We start from the raw sequence: 18,159 nt of genomic DNA on the forward strand, positions 1-18,159 counted from the left end.
GCCTGTTTGTCAGTATATTGTACCTGTAATTTTATATTTTGATATTTGACAGCCAGTATAAAACCGTTTTCATTACAAGGCATGCAAGTGACGCAACAAAGGAATTATCTATCATGTGCAACAGGAGTGGTCATCGAACAAGTGAACGGGCAGCTTAAAAATAAGTTCAGATGTCTCATTGGCCAGGACAGGAACGTGAATCCAATAAGAGTATGTGATAATATTATCACCGCTGGATGCAGGTTGCACAACATTTCCAAAGAGGCTGAGAGAACTTGTCGATGAGGACGTTGACGATCGGGAACAAGAAGAAGCAGAATCAACAGATCATGCTAACGACGACCATTGATCAACCAAATGAAGAGGAAGAACGTCGGCGAGGGAAGGTGGCTAGACATATAGAGTCATGAGCGATTTCTTCGTTTGAGTAATTGAATTATTAGCCAGGGTGTTTGTTAATTTACCTTGTCAAAATATACATGACATACTGAAGGAAATATCACATAATTTCTAATCAATACTTTCAAATTTCCATTAATAATTTCAAGGCATGCTAGTGACGCCATAAATCTTAAAGGAATAATCTATCGTGTATAATTCATAGTTCAAATGTCTCTAAAGTGAAATGAGTACATGGATTATCATTCAGCATCCATTATTTGGACAAAATAAGCACAAAAAATTGTTTATCGCAGGAACTATTATGCAACAGGAGTTTGGCATCAAGCAAGTCAATGGACAAATTAAGAACAAGTTTCGATATCTCATTGGACAGGACAGGAGTACCGGTATTATTCAAAAAGAGTTGCATGCAGTATGTTGCATAACATTTTAAAGAGGCTGAGAGAGCTATAGACAATTAGGATGTTGAGAATCAGGAACAAGAGAACCTAAAATCTGATCATGTTAACGACAACCATTAACCAAATGAAGAGGAAGAACGTTTACAAGGGAAAGTGGCGTGACAGAGTATTAAGCGATTTCTTCGTTTGAGATGTAGGCCTAATTGAATTATGAGCCAAGGTGTTCAGTTTGTTAAGCTGCTTTATAAAAATTGGACATGATTATCATACGGTGACATGCGGTGGAAGATATCACATTATGACTATTTGTCAGTACCTGTGATTTCAAAGTTCAATATAATACAGCCATCATAAAACAGTTTTCATTACAAGGCATGCAAGTGACGCAAAAAATTATAAATCAATTATCCATCACGTGCGACAGGAGTGGTCATCGAACAAGTCAATGGCCAACTAAAGAATAAGTTCAGGTGATTGGCCAGGACAGGAGCGTGATTCCAATAAGAGTATGTGACATCATTGTAACTTGCTGCATTCTACACAACAGTAATTCAAAGAGGCTGAGAGAGCTTGCCTAGGAGGATATTGAGGATCAGGAACAAGAGGAGCCGGAATCGGCAGATCATGCTATCTAATGACAACCATTTACCCAATGAAGAGGAAGAACGTATATGAGGAAAAGTGGCTAGACTGAGAGTCATGAGCGGTTTCTTCGTTTGAGTACTTGAATTATGAGCCAGGGTATTAGGGTTGTTAATTTACTTTCCAAAAATATGACATGATGCCATACTGCGGAAGATATCACAATACGCCTGTTTGTCAGTATATTGTACCTGTAATTTCATATTTTGATATTTGACAGCCAGTATAAAACCGTTTTCATTACAAGGCATGCAAGTGACGCAACAAAGGAATTATCTATCATGTGCAACAGGAGTGGTCATCGAACAAGTGAACGGGCAGCTTAAAAATAAGTTCAGATGTCTCATTGGCCAGGACAGGAACGTGAATCCAATAAGAGTATGTGATAATATTATCACCGCTGGATGCAGGCTGCGCAACATTTTCAAAGAGGCTGAGAGAACTTGCCGATGAGAAGTTGAGTATTAGGAACAAGAGGGACCAGAATCAGAAGATCATGCTAACGACGACCGTCAACCTAAAGAAGAGGAAGATCGTTTACGAGGAAAGGTGGCTAGACAGAGAGTCATGAGCGATTTCTTCGTTTGAGACGAGTGTTATAATGAACCAGGGTGCTCAGTTAGTTAAGTTACTTTATAAAGATATGACATCATACATATAGGACCTACTACGGAAGATATCACCTTACTATTGTTATCAATGCCTATACAAATGTTTCATGTTGTGAAATGAGTACGGGGATTACCCTTCAGTATGCCTAATTTGGCCGATCGTCACCTAGCAAGCTCGCCAAGAATCGGGCAAGGGCCATAAAGGAAGACATTTTGCCGCAGTACTTTGACGAGTTGCTGGAAATTATTACACAGTACGAGCTTCTCGACAAACCAAGTTTCATATTCAATCCGTCCCCTCATCGGCTGTTGCGAGTTCAAAGACCAACTCGATCACACCGCACAGAATTGCCATATCTTTGCTGCTTGCTGCAGGCCAAGCTATGCCTCCTTACTATACATGTCTTCAAATGGAAACGCAGTATTAAACAATATTGTTTGAAGGGACGCTTCCTGAGTCCAAAATGTCAATAATGTTGAACTCCGGATAGAACAACGCAGAGGTGTTTCAAACCTTCACTGGGGACCATTTCCTGTAAGTGAGAGGATGAGCTGAGCACGTCTTATACTTATAATTATGATGGACATATTTCCAACGTTTCCATCCCCGTAATCGAGTTTGCTCACAAACATCAAATCTTTCTATTTGTACTGGCCGCCCATATCACACATGCTTCAGCCACTGTATATCGCATGCGTTTCATCCATTGAAAGGGCATATTTCACTGAGTGTGGAAAATTCATGCAGCAACATCCTGGGCAACTCATCACCAGGGCCCCGTGTTATAGAGCGACAGCGTCAAGTCCCCTATCCAGCGTCAACTGAGGGTGTTTAGCGATAGACTAAATCCATTAGATTGCTACGATGACATAGACATGTTCAAAAAGTATCGTTTTAACCGTGGGGGAATTATGTACATAATTGACAACCTGGCAGGCCAGCTGGAACACCCTACCAACAGAAATCATGCTGTGCCTGCAAGCCTCCAAGTCTGTATAGCACTGAGGTTTTATGCAACATGGCCCAGGTATGATGTCGGTAGACTATCCTCCGTCGCTTATCTCCATGGCATGAAGACGGAAAACCTGAAGTCGGTATTCTGTAAGACAAGAGTGTATCATTTCAACCGGGATGCAGTTGACGTCCATGAGGCAACAAGACCAAGTGTCTTTGGTCACACAATGCAATAAATCTGCCAACTTCTGCCAACGAAATCAAATAATTAAATGATTTCGGAGCATATACTTAATAACTCATAGGATCTACTTACTGCTTTAAACCCCCTTACTTGTCAAACCCTCACCTTCCACATTGTTTTTTATATCACTATAATATCGTAATATCTGCGTAGAAATTAATATGTAGCTTTAGGAGTGACCACTGTAGGTTAGGCATACTGCTTATGCAATAATTTGTTGTTAGGGATTCAAATATCACATTAGACCTGTACTTTTTCATTAGATCTGATGAGTTTTAAGGTCAACTAAATAATCTACATGTATATATTCATGCAGGATCATTCTAACCAATTTTTGTTAAAGGTTTATGTTCTAAGCGAAGACATAAAATCCGTTTGTTATATGGTTATCATTTTCAATACATATCTAAAATTCATAAATTCCCGATCACCCACAAAAACAAGTTGCTATAATTATTTCAGTCATAATATTTTCAGTGGTAGACATAAATCTTACGATCTATGAAAAACTGACTTGCAAAATGATGTGAAATCTATAGTGCGAGCATCCGTTTCGCATCGCAGTGATGACGAAGCCATGCCAGCTTATGATTTAGATCCTTTGTACGTAAAAGTTACCATAATTTTGACGTTTTTAGTCATTACCAGAGATATTTACCTTGCAATATGTTTCTGGTCATCTGTTAAATGATTGAGATTCAATCACCTTACAGATTTTATACTCCGGAAAGTAATACATTTCAACTTTTACAGGATTAAGACGTCTAATTAGCACGAGGTCTACGGAGAGTACAAGTTCAGCGCTAAGCGCATGTGTAGGCTTGTATACTCGCGTATAAGTGTCCCCCCCCCCCCCCGCCAGGCGTCCCTAATATTGTCTATTAATAAGTATCAGAATTGACATGAGACGACTCTAAGGGTTCTCTCCGACAACAAGCAAACTCCTTCAGCTCACTCCTTAACATACGGCTCTCTATGAGAACTTAACCTCTCCCCATATATCCCCATGTACAGTATATCACCCAATCTTATACTTTTCAACTTTTAGTAAACTTCTACCCTACCAGAATTAAGGAACATGATCTACACAGGCTTCAGGAAACTTAAGTGAATTTGTCGAGATATCATCAGAGTTTTAAGTACAGAGGAACAAACCAGTCATAAGCATGTCTTAGTTTAAGAATTGTATCGTTGTGGTATTTGGAATGTGTATAATAACTGTGAGTATAACGGTGATTGTGGAAGTTTCAAGGTTTTACAGAGAAAAATTTCTAAGGTTCCTATGTGCAATCATGGAATACTATTGTTGATCAGCCTTACACATGAGTAAATAAGCGGTTAGAGGGGGTGGTAAGTCTTACCAGGAGTGCTCTTCTCATACCCCATTTCCCCCCAAATACAGATATCACAGTTTTTCATGGAAATCACATTGCCTTACACCCCGCAACACTCCATTCCTCGTTTTTGTTATTGTTTGTTTTTAGCAGGATACACAGTCAAGATAACCAAGAAGCATTTGAAATGTGAAGAGTGTGTTGCTGCCCTTATAACAGGTGAAGTTACGGAAGGTAGTTTCCTCGAAAAGAAACGAGGAGGGCTAGAAGACCTCAATATGAGATGTTGGTATGGGATGGGCATGGGATGCCTGCAGCGACTTATACAGGCAACTTAATTGCGGTAATCTTCCACAATCACAACACCTACATGTTTTTCTTTGCACTGCAGTTCTTCAAGAAGTCGGTAATGGCTGTATCTTTTATTCATTGTCTGACCACATGTTCAATTCACCAGCAGACTGTAATCGCTTCTTCTCCAGCTGAAGATCTTTAGAAATTAATGTAACAATATGATATTAAGTGATAAGTTTAGGGACAGAGTAGAACTGATATATGAAACAGAGACAACAATGCAAAAACTTTGGATGAGCATGCTTACCTTGCAAGTTGTGTCTAATTATAAAGATAATACCAAGAAGGCCCAATTAAGCTAAACAAGTTGATCAAGAAAGACGAGCAATGCATACCAAAGGAGCAGCTTCTATACTAGTAGGATCCAGTTAGATTTTTTTTTTTTAGATCGTCTTGTTGTAACATTTGGTAGGCACAGAGTCTGCATACACAATACTGTAAACATTTATTGAGATCAATAATTATGTATATCTATTTATGCATATCTATATCACGGCTCTGGGAAAATTAGGTAAGTTTGAAATAGTCTGTACTGTTGAGGAAAGAATGCCTAACTATTGGTTGAAGTCTATATCAAGCATCGTATGTAAAATGATATCAAATTAGCCTATTAACGAGATATAATTATTTTATCGTTCGTTAGGAATGGCCTTGATAATATAGATTCATAGCGGTTTAAGTCTTCGATAAAACTATTTGTCCTTTTACAGAATTTGTAGTCTTATCATAAGAAACGGTGAATGTTGTACCAATTACAGGGTTTTCAAAACGGATTTGTGTTTAGATGCATACTTGTTTAAAATTCCTAGCGTATTCAGACGAACTCTTGCAAAATTGCGTTGTGCCAACTATAGATCACCCATTGTGACTGGCAGATTATCTGCCCGTATCAAAACCAGGGATGACAGGGATGACAGTGCGCACTGTCATCCCTGAAGAAGAGGAAGGATCCTCGAAAATTCGGATTATTCAGTAAATCAAGATTGGCTATTAATGCATTCCCTGCATTCCTCTGTTGTGACTTTATTATTGCTATTTCTAGTACTGCCAATACGCGGAACAACTATATATAAATATATATATATATATATATATATATATATATATATATATATCAAAACGAAACTGCTTAACCATCCGACAGAGTACCTCATGTAACAACGTATCATGCCTTCACAAAAACGTTGATGAATGAAATCAACAAGGAGTGGAAATACCTATCTCTGGACAAATCTCTCCCAGCAACGTTCTCGGACCACCCCATCAACGCTCAAAAACAACCGAAAAACCTACGAGACTTGTTGGGAAAGAGCTCAATCTCAAAGATACAAAAAACAGAAGGCTAACCGCCCATGTGGAAAAAGCCATTGCCAAATCTGTGCCCATATGCTCACATCTGAAAAAGTAGAACGAACTCCTGGCTTCTCTGTCTCTACCCCTCATGCCACATGTGACACCCAAAATGTGGTTTACTGCATATCATGCTCCAAATGCCCTAACGCGAAGTACATCGGGGAAACAGGTACTAAGTCCAGACTTCGTTTCAACAATCACAGAAATTCAATTCAGCACAACTCATCACTACCAACTGCCGAACATTTCAACTCAGGCAATCACTCAATTCGGGATCTGCAATTCTTTATCATCGGCACTAATTTCAAAGACAGAGAAGCCAGAAAATTAGCTGAAATGAAATTCATCATCCAAACCAGGTCTTTTGAAACAGGACTCAAGAAGGACCTTAGATGGCTAAGCAATTTCACTATCTACAAGAAATGAAGCTCTAAGAATCGGAGACTGGGCCTATATATGAATTTTTTTTTTAATTATTTATGATAGATAATGTTAGGATTTCATTATGATTAATTTGCATTGACTACTTACTATTTATGCTAAATATGTCTTGATCACCCGCAAATTTGTCATTTTCTTTATCATAACAAGACAGATGCTCTGATATTTGGTTATATCATTAGCTCATTAATTTTTTTCAATCTTTTCTACGTTTGCAATTAATGCTAGATATGCGTCATTACATGCTTTTCTTCAATGTTTACCTACAAAAAAAAAATGGAGTCGCTAAAGTTTAATATTACATGGACGTATAACAATGTATTTACATATAGTATATATAGCATAATATAATATGCACTTTATACACTTGGAACTTTTAGTTTGAGTTGAGTCTTCATTGAGATTTTAATGGAGTTAATGTTGAGATTTCATTATATTTACATTTACTACTTATTTTTTCATGCTAAATATGATGTCTTGATTATCCGCTAATTTGTCATAACCTTTATCATCACAGTAAACAGATGCTCTGATAATTTGTTGTACTAGCTCATCTCTTCTCCATTTGTTATTAATGCTTGATATGCGTCGTTAAATGCTTTTCTTCGATGTTTATCTTTAAAAAAAATTGGAGTCGCTAAAGTTTAAAATTACATGGATGTATATAGCAATGTACTTATACATGATACATATAGCATATATATAATATACTCATACACTCAGAACTTTTGTTGAGTTTTAGTTGAGTCTTCATTGAGATTCTAATTATTGCACATCACTTTCTACCACACCCCTATTCTCAACAAGTGTTGCTTAAGCTGCATAATATGTATCAGCGCTATCCTTGACAACTACGAGAAGAACAACTAATCCATCGCCTCGGCTGCCTTCAACCCATTAATGGACTGAATGTTGGGTTTTTTTTCCCGTTCTTTCCAAGTTAGGGAATAATCCTTCCTTTTTATCTTCGTTTCCTCCCCCCCCCCCTCTCTCTCTCATCTGCAATTTTCTACCTCCTTGCTCTGTGACGTGTTTTTTCTTTGTTCTTTGTGACGTCCTATTTTGAACGCTTCTTGTATTTTACTTACCTTCCTAGTTTTCTTTGTGACGTCCTACCTTGTGCGCTATTTGTGTATGTGCGCATTTTGTTATGGACGCGCTACCACTGAAAGTGCGAATGATTTACAAGATGCTCTTAGCAGTTCTCTCTTTCTGATTATTGCCAATTGTGGCATTTACTGTTAATACCACAAAGACGAAGGTTATTTTTTCTAGAGGAAAAGTTAGAAATATTCCGAAGTTTTATTTTGCCAATGAACCTTTAAGTGTAATTGATGAGTATGTGTATTTAGATACATACAACTATAACAATAGCTTCAAAAAAGCTATAAATAAACAAGTAACTCAAGCACAAAGAGCTATGTACTCCATGAAGAGCAAAATCGCATCTCTTTGTCTACCTGTTGATATTCAACTTGAGCTATTTAATCAATTGATATTACCAATTCTGTTATATGGATGTGAGGTTTAGGGTTTTGAAAATGTAATTCAAATTGAAACGTTTTATTTGAAGTTCTGTAAAGAATTGCTTGGTCTGAACAAGAGAACTCCCAATTGATGACTTACGGTGAACTTGGGCACTACAAATTAGAAAAAAAAAACTGTCACTAGTCGAATGCTAATGTTCTGGTATCGTCTCGTAAATGGAAAATCAGCTAAATTATCAAGCATCATTTCTAGCTTTGAATTTTTTTCCTTTTTGAAGGGGAAAAATCAGATGGGTTGGATTCTCAAAGTAAAGAATACTCTTGATAGCTTAGGCCTTTCTGACGTGTGGAAGAGTCAAGCAAGTAATCTATCTTTATCTTCAATCAAAAGAATAATAGATACAAAAATTAAAGATATGAGTCAACAGGAGTGGCACAGTGATGTTGAGCTAAACAATCAGTGCACTGTTTATAGAATTTTTAAGCAGCAATTATGCTTTGAAAAGTATCTGATTCGTCTTATTGAAAATAATAGGAAATCTTTAACACGTTTTCGTTGCCTTAATCATAAGCTTCCAATAGTGTCTGGGCGTTACAAAGACATTCCAAGAATTGAACGTTTGGGTACCTATTGTTCTAAAAATGATATTGGTGATGAATTTCATTATTTTTGTTTGTATGTCCCTTCTTTAAGACAGAACGTAAAAGATTTCTCGAAAAATATTATAGGAAGTATCGTAACACATTTCTGATCAATTGTTCAATTCCACTAAGAAAAAGACTTTGTCAAACATTTCGAGGTTTTGTAAGGTAATAATGTCCTTTTTTAGTTAGTTACTACACTTTATTATTTCGTTTGATTTAGTTTATTTTATATACCCTTTGCGTGATTATTTGCATCAGGCAGCGCCTGCATTGTTCGTAATTCATGTGATAGATTTACATTTGTATAGTATAATATCATTTATAACATACTTTTATGCAAATTGTATTTGAAAAGTATGTTGATATCTTGTATATATTTGTATTATACTTTTATATATGTTAATTATTATTTGAAATTTTTCTGATTTTGTGTATTTTCAATTGACATTGTACTCCCATACCCCATGAGGGTCGTTGAGTAATAAATCAAACTTCAAACTTCAATCTGACGACGCATCTTTTATTTTGATTTATATCTGCTTCAAAATAGAGTGACAAATGTATTGACTTGACAAAGCCTTATGGGCAAATATTCGTTAAATTTACGTCTCTAACGGAGTTTTTTATGTTGACGTACTGTTTTGACTATACATATATATAATATATCACGGCTCTGGGAAAATAAGTTAAGTTTGAAATACTAGTAGTCTGTACCGTTAAAGAACGCTTAACTTTTGGTTGAAGTCTATATCAACCATTGTATGTAAAATGATATCAAATCAAGCTAACAAGAAATATTTTACGCTTGTTCATTACATAGGAATGGCTTTGACAAAAAAGAGTCTTAGCGGTTGAAGTCTTCGATAAAACTACTCGTCCTTCTACAGAATCTGCAGTCTTATCATTAGAAGCAGTGGATGTTGTACCAATCACAGGTTTTTCAAAACGGATTTGTGTTAAGATGCATACTTGTTTAAGATTCCTAGCGTATTCAATCATAATTCGGACGAACTCTCGCAAAATTGCGTTGTGCCAACCACAGATTGCCAATTGTGATTGGCAGATAATAGTACCTGGGAATTGAGCATTGTGATCGAGTTTGTAATTTACTGATTTCAATAGACTTGGTGATGAATTGCATTATTTAAGAGCCATGAAAATGATTAAGGCCAGAAATGAATTCATTAAGCCCCTATGATATAATAAGGTCGAACACTTTTAAAGATGTTACATTTATTCAATTCTGGAAATATATAGTCAGTTGATTAAACTAGAACTATCACTCATTGTGATTAATATAACCCCACCCACAACTGAGGAAATTAGCTCAACCAGGATTTTTTTTTTAACTTTTTAATGAAAAAAAAAAATACCATGGCAATGCGCTGTCCAACAGTAAATAAATGTATTGCTCACTGTTAGTCAAATGTCCCACATCTCAAGTCAAGTGCTCAAAAACTGAGTGAGCAAGACAAATTGATGATTTCTATGGTTTTTATTAAAAACCATACATGTCACATGTGCCAAATTTCAAGCCAAATGCTACAAGTAATAGGACGAGGGACTTAGTTGAATTCACAATATTAGTGTATCATTATCATTTAAAATGCACTGTTACCATGGCAACACATTGTTCAACAATGATGAAATACAAAGTTTGCATATCTCTGTACTACAATGGTTGCATACATGTGCCAAATTTCAAGCCAAATGCTCAAAGACTGAGGGAGTTACCTGAATCCGCAATATTTTTATACGATTTTCATTCAAACTATGCTGCTACCATGGCAACACAATGATCAACCATGATGAAAGGTTAAGTTTGCACATCTATGTACCGTTGTGGTCAGGTGTGCCAAATTTCAAGCTAAATGCTCAAAGACTGAGGGAGTTGGCGGAATCCACATGCTTTTTGGTGAAAAAATGTTGTTACCATGGCAACGCATTGTTCAACAATAATGACAGATTAAGTTTGAACATCTATATGCTATAGTGGTCACATGTGCCAAATTTCAAGCCAAATGCTCAAAGACTGGGGGAGTTAACTGAATCCACAATATTTTTGAATGATATTCATTCAAAATATACTGTTACCATGGCAACACATTGATCAACAATGACCAAAGACTATGTATGCTCATCTACATACTATAGTGGTCAGATGTGCCAAGTTTCAAGCTAAATGCTCAAAGACTGAGGTAGTTACCTGGGGCCGTATTCTGAGAGCTAATTAAGTGTCTGATTAGCACTTAATTACCGAATTGGTATTCTGAGAGCATGATTAAGTAGGGGGTATATTAACTACCATAGCAACAAGCGTTTTGGCGGGAAGGACTTACGCGTTTGCGCGTATCAATGCGCGTGCACCTCTGAGAGGACTTAATCACAGAGTTAATTACGAATCGGTATTCTGAGGGTGTAATTAATATGAAAGTTAATGGAAAACTTAATGATACTAAAGAGTGTCATTAACTACTCCGATATCACGCAATACATTGTGTTTTCTCTGCCACAACGATGCTTACCGTCTTCGGTAACCGAGGAGCGGTTGAATGTTGTTATCGTGGTATCCGTAGAATTCAGAGAAAAAAAGAAATATAGCCGATCTTCGAGGAATTTTGTCATTTTATGTGAGCAAAGAGGTTGAGATCTTCGCGTGCGTAGGTGAGGGGTTGTAATCAAATACCGGAGTGTGCGCACGGAGCTCTTGGGTTGTAATTACAGGGGGCGTGGAGGAGCGCGCATTGAGGGCATATTTGCGCGTGTAATCATCATTTTGGCTTCTAACAACGCGTCTGATTGGATGGAATAACAATTAGATGGGAGGGACCTAAGATAATCACAGGGGACTTAATCATACCTTAATTACGTCCTCAGAATACCGATTTTGCCCATGATTAAGGGGTAATTAACTTCACGACTTAATCACGAAGTTAATTACAGACTTAATTACGACCTCAGAATACCACCCCTGAATCCACAATATTTTTGTATGCATTTTAGTGAAAAGCTGCTGTTACCATGGCAACCCATTGTTCACCACTGACGAAAGATTAAGTTTGCACATCTATATGCTATTGTGGTTGCATATCTGCCAAATTTCAAGCCAGATGCTCAAAGACTGAGGGAGCTAACTGAATCCACAATATTTTTGTATGATTTTCATTCAAAATATGCCGTTACCATGGCAACGCATTGATCACCACTGACGAAAGATTACCTCTGCACATCTACGTAACACAGTGGTCATGTGTGCCAAATATCTAGCTAAATGCTCGAAGACTAAAGGAAGTTAGCAGAATCCACAATATTTTTGTATTTTTTTGGTAAACAAAAGCTGTTACCATGGCAACGCATTGCTCACCACTCACGAAAGATTAAGTTTGCACATCTATATACTATAGTGGTCATGTGTGCCAAATTTCAAGTCAAATGCTCTAAGACTGAGGGAGTTAACTGAATCCACAATATTTTCGTATGATTTTCATTCAAACTATGCCGTTACCATGGCAACACATTGATCAACAATGACGAAAGAGTAAGTATGCACATCTACATACAATAGTGGTCACATGTGCCAATTTTTAAGCCAAATGCTTGAAAACTGAAGGCTAATCAACACATTTTTGTATGATTGGTTTAAAAAAAATACTGTTGCCATGGCAACAGATTCATTACCACAGATATCAAATGTGTTTTGCACAAATATACATTACATTGATCACATAACCCAAATTAAAATTGAATTGCTACAAAATTAAGAGAGTAGAACAATCCACAATATTTTGCAAGATTTTTATGAAAATCTTCTGTTGCCATGGCAACGCATTATGAAATATTCATGAAAAAGGTATCTTGCACATCTGCCTGTGATAGCGGTCACACATGCCAAATTTGAAGTTAATTGCTCAAAAAATGACAAAGTTGTTCGATCCACAAGTTTTTATGAAAATATGCCGTTGCCATGGCAACGCATTATGCGATACTAATGAAAAAGGTGTCTTGCACATCTACCTTTGATAGCAGTCACACACGCCAAATTTGGGGTCAATTGCTCAAAAAATGAGAGAGGAGTTCGATCCACAACATTTTGTTAGATTTTTTAAAAATTTGCCGTTGCCACGGCAACTCATTATGCAATACTAACGAAAAAGGTGTCTTGCACATCTCTCTTTGATAGCAGTCACACATGTTTAATTTGGGAATAATTGCTCAAAAAATGAGAGAGTAGTTCGATCCACAAGTTTTTACGAAAATATGCCGTTGCCATGGCAACGCATTATGCAATACTAACGAAAAAGGTGTCTTGCACATCTACCTTTGATAGCGGCCACACATGCCAAATTTGGGGTCAAATGCTCAAAAATTGAGAGAGGAGTTCGACCCACAAGATTTTGCAACGGACCGACCGCCCGACCGCCCGACCGACCGACCGACCGACCGGCCAACCGACCGGCCGCCCGACCTCAGGGTGATTCCTATACCCCCCCCCCTACACACTATGTGTGGGTGGGGGTATAATTAGCCAAATTTTGTGATGAATTGAAGGCTCACAAGAAGTTAGTGCCTACACTATTTGATTTTTTTCTTGATGTTAATGTTATATTTTAAGCATTTTGCTTTACATGATTGAAATCGGTTTTATCTGCGTGATTGTCGACCTGCTATTTTAACACCGTTTTGTTTGCATGATTTTTTTCACTTTCTCTCTCTCTGTTGGCTCTTGCACCATTTTGTATATTTTTGTAAATAATATGAAAGTCTCTGTATAGTATACATTGTATACATAATTCATGACTAATAACTAATTTTGTTTACTTTTAGATGAATTTGGGGTTCGATTTATTATGTGCATATAGAGTTTTGATGATTTTAGACATGTTTGTATCTTTATTTATAACATTAGCAAACTTTTTTTTTGAGAGTTAAGATTTTATGTTTAGGCCTTTATAAAGGAAGAAAGAGGATTCGGCATTTAGTTTACTGTGAATATACTATGATGTATAAGATCTGGTGTTATATTATTTGGTATGGTTAATGGATTGTTATGTTCTATTTAAAAAAATAATAAGGTGATAAATGAATTAAAAATGAAGAAATTTGAGGTAGAGACACCGTCATAATTAACTAGGTTGGAGATTGGGAAGACCGAGAGAGTACATAAGGGGCCTGCTCAGAGCAAGGTTATGGATGTGGATAAGAATGTGACGGAAAGATGGCAAAAAAAAAAAAGAAAAGAAAAGAAAAAAAGGATTGTTAAATCTTGAATACTTGTCTATTAAATGGAAGGATAGTTACTGCTAATAATAGGCCTATAGTTGAATAGCATCATCCACGGTGAGTCGAAAAGTATCGCATATATTCTACGTAAAACATGGTACAAAATCAGATCATGGTTTAAACGTGAATACTCAAAGCATGGGTCTAAAATTGTTCTATGAATTGTACGGTATTTGTACCATGGAGAAAACACTGAAGTAAGCATGCTCAGTACAATTCATCATACTCTCACAAGTGTACTATAAGCAGATATAAAACAAATCACAGATTTAATAACACACATTGCTAGGAATAACAACGTGAATTTAAAAATGGCCGGTGTAAGAGTGAGAGGGAATTCTCAAGCAGTTAAAAGAAACTACATGTATACTTACTCGAGTTGAAAGCGAAAATAATAGACATATTGCAGAACAAAATCAGACGTTTAGAACAATGTCTGAGGAAAAGAAGAAAGAATGGGAAGAAATCTTTGTTTCAAACAATGTTTCGGATGGAGCAAGCTGGAACACCTCCCAAATCTTGGACCGGTGAAAACACCTAAGAATCCACGCGAAAATCAGAAGTAGGCCCTACTCCACATACCAACGAGAGAGAGCAATGGAATTGGAGCGGAGGGGGCCACTTCCACTGCCGCTAAGTCTCATCACTGGCACTGACACAATGATAAGGGACAGGTGATTGTCATTGTGTCCCTAGGACTTTCTCCTGTCGAGAAACTCGCCGAGATGGGTCTTGTAACAATGGCGCCGTAACAGTGCTAGAATTTCTTTTACGAGGCGGTCGCTACTTTCGTCTACTAACTTAAAATTAATCTATAAATTAATCGACCTCTTGTTATCTTCGACATCGTTCTTGTGAAGTGTACCCTGTTGCTCCGCCGCGGCGGAGCAACAGGGTACGCGGAGCAACAGGGTACACTTCACAAGAACGATGTCGAAGATAACAAGAGGGCGATTAATTTATAGATTAATTTTAAGTTAGTAGACGAAAGTAGCGACTAAAGAATGCGCCCAAGTTGCACTCGAAGAAAGTAAGCATTTTTTTAAATAATTTTTTTAATAAAGTGCTGCTCCACGTTGTATCCCTTTCGCACGGAGTGACATCGCATTGCACCTTACGGAAACATACCTGTAGATCTAATCATAAAGCCTGCAATTTTATCGGCAACTAAGTCTAGATTCTACAAACAGCCAAATGCTTTCTTGTCTTAAATGAATTTCGACAATGAATCACAGTATGCAAACTGTACATGTACTACTCGTGCCGGGTGCACAATTAGGCCTACAACGCAAGCACGAACGTGTGCGTCACGTCCATCTGACTAATACATTACAATGTACTAGTACTGTAGTATACAGCCTAGACTTTTAACCAGGTTTAATGGAAACATGTTTGCAAGAAACAAAAACGCAAATAAAATTTTCTGACATCATTTATGTCATTGAATGTCTAGAGTAGATGTGAACTTCATTCTTTGTACGTCTCGATCTCTGGTGGCGTACCGAGGTACCTTAAATTGATAGACAGGGGGGGGGGGGACAATTATTATTTCTTCTTCCCTGCGGTATGTGTCTAGTAGCCCCCCTTTTTTATACAGAAGGAAAAGAAAATGATAGTTTGACCGACGGTGTCCTTGATTGCATTTCAGCTCACTCGAATGAAACAAACGGAAGTTTCTGTCATAGGCTAAATTAATGTTAATTCTACGCTAAATTCTATATCACTGGATCACTTCAAAGCCTCACTAAAAACTCACATTTTTCACCTGACATTCAATTGCTAACTCTCTTGGATATATGGCGCCATTTTAAATGCTGTGGATGACGATGATGATGATCATCATCATCATTTAAATATATAATATAAAGGCCGACGCAATAGAACCCCTCATGACAACAGCGTATACACTTGTACAAATCCTCTGACCCGGCGGTATGATTTCGGGACCAAAGAGGCGATCACAATGTGCTGGCCTCAGGTAACACTACATGTACTATTAAAGTAGATCCTATCCAGTCAGCGAACAGTCGAGTCGGGTCTCCTCCTTGCTGTGTATGCGCGAGTGTCCAAGTGCTTGTGTCCATGTGTGTGTGTGTGTGTGCTTTCTGTAAAACAGTAAGCGAAACAATGCATGATAGATCACGTCTACACTGTATGAACATATCGAACATAAATTTCAGAGATCACAGTAGGTAGAACAAAAATCGGTACAGTTCTCCATTAACAAAAATGTTTGTTTCTTCACCTGAACAAATAATAATTAATACTACTTGTAATAGTATGTAGGACTCTATCATTATACATAAACATGTTGTATCTATATATTCACTAAGCATCATAATAAAATGACAGCTCTGTAATGCCATTACCAATTTAATGTTGTACTGTAATGTCAATTTCTTATTGTAACGTCAGAAAACATTCAAAGTTTATACAGTGGTATTACACTTCCAGGCCGTAAGATAGGCCTAGGCCTATGTGTAGTAAACATACTTACAGACTTGTTCTCTTCCAAGCTTAGAAGCTATACCCTTCTGGCGCATTCAGACGGTAGATCTTGTCCCATGCTGTGAAAATGAAGCAATGATTGAAAAAAAAAAGTTTCTTGGGGAAAATCCAAAGTAAATAAGTTATGCACATAACTTCGTTTCAACAAGGTAAATTGATATTTTCCTTAAAGGGAAGCAGTCCTGAGATTTTCACTGTACTGATAATTAAGAAGAGTAAAAAATATAAACTTTCACCAATTTATACGCTTTGACATCAAAAATTGTCTCCGTACGCGATTTTTGAAAAATAATTCCTGCAAGCGATCGTGAAAGAGCCGGCAAAAAGATGCTACGTAGTGCATGCCCTACTCACCAAGTTGACAGCCGTGCCTCTAAAACCAATTTAAGTGTTCAAATGATTAGTTGCAATTTCATCAAATAATGTGAAAGTTTGTGGTTTTATAATTTCAAACAAAATATTTCAAGCGTAGATATATATAATTTACGAAAAATTAATATTGTAAACATAAATTTATATGTATTTTTAAACCAAATATACCATGAACTTGACATCAAATAGGCACGGTCGTTTTCTAGCTTCCGTCCGTGTTGCATACTTCGTAGCGTAGAAACCACTCTCGCGCGCAAATCCTTACCATACCAATACACAGTAGGCCTACACTCGATCGACTCCGTCCAGTCGATTTTGGCATTCAAACCGAAGATAACCTGTGCATGAGAGAGTCGAATTCTTCAAAGAAAATATTGTTTGTATCTCAATATTTCTGTAAGTAGTCAGATAATCGCCTTTCCTCGAAAAAAAAAAAAATATGACGTGAGCCGGGAAGGGTAAACACAGGGGGTCGTAGGGATATGATTTCGCTCCACTTCTTTGCCGTGCATGTCCAGTCGGCACTGGCAGCAGCTAGCTCAGTGGCACTGTACTGCAGTCCAACCCCGGCTGCAGGCCCACGGTAAATTAAACATAGCTAGCCACTTTCCTTACCTCTCTACGCTTTTTTCCCTCGGTTTTCTTCGAAGTCGATGCTCGAGGTATTTCTGTTTTATAACTCATGTGAGCAAATGGTCAGGATTGCATCTGGTTTCAGGAGTTTTCTCGGTTTATAACCGAGGGCCACAGCCTGCCGGTCCACGTAAAAACATCGCTTCACAAATTGTCCACGCACAGGTAGGTCACAACACGATTTCGAGATTTTGTAGGCCCTAAGTTTCTTATGTTCGGCATCGTTGTACCGATATTTCCCAGCCACACAGCTCACCTTTCACGATACTTTTGTTGGTCTGGGACGGAAAAAAGGATTTTCCTGGGAAATTTTCTGCACGATTCGAGCAAAACTACTGATGTAAGATAGCCTGACCAGACGACGCTGAATGCGGTCGCCCCTGTAGTGTACTAGCAGGCCTGTGTAGAATCGTTTCTACCTACAAATATGTACACTCTGTACGTACTATATATAGAACATGCATGAGCGGCGACAGGTAGGGCTGCAGCTGCGCTTG

Source organism: Diadema antillarum, unplaced genomic scaffold, assembly GCF_040938485.1.
Source record: "Diadema antillarum isolate AM-2024a unplaced genomic scaffold, OU_Dant_1.0 scf00000220, whole genome shotgun sequence".
NCBI lineage: Eukaryota > Metazoa > Echinodermata > Echinoidea > Diadematoida > Diadematidae > Diadema > Diadema antillarum.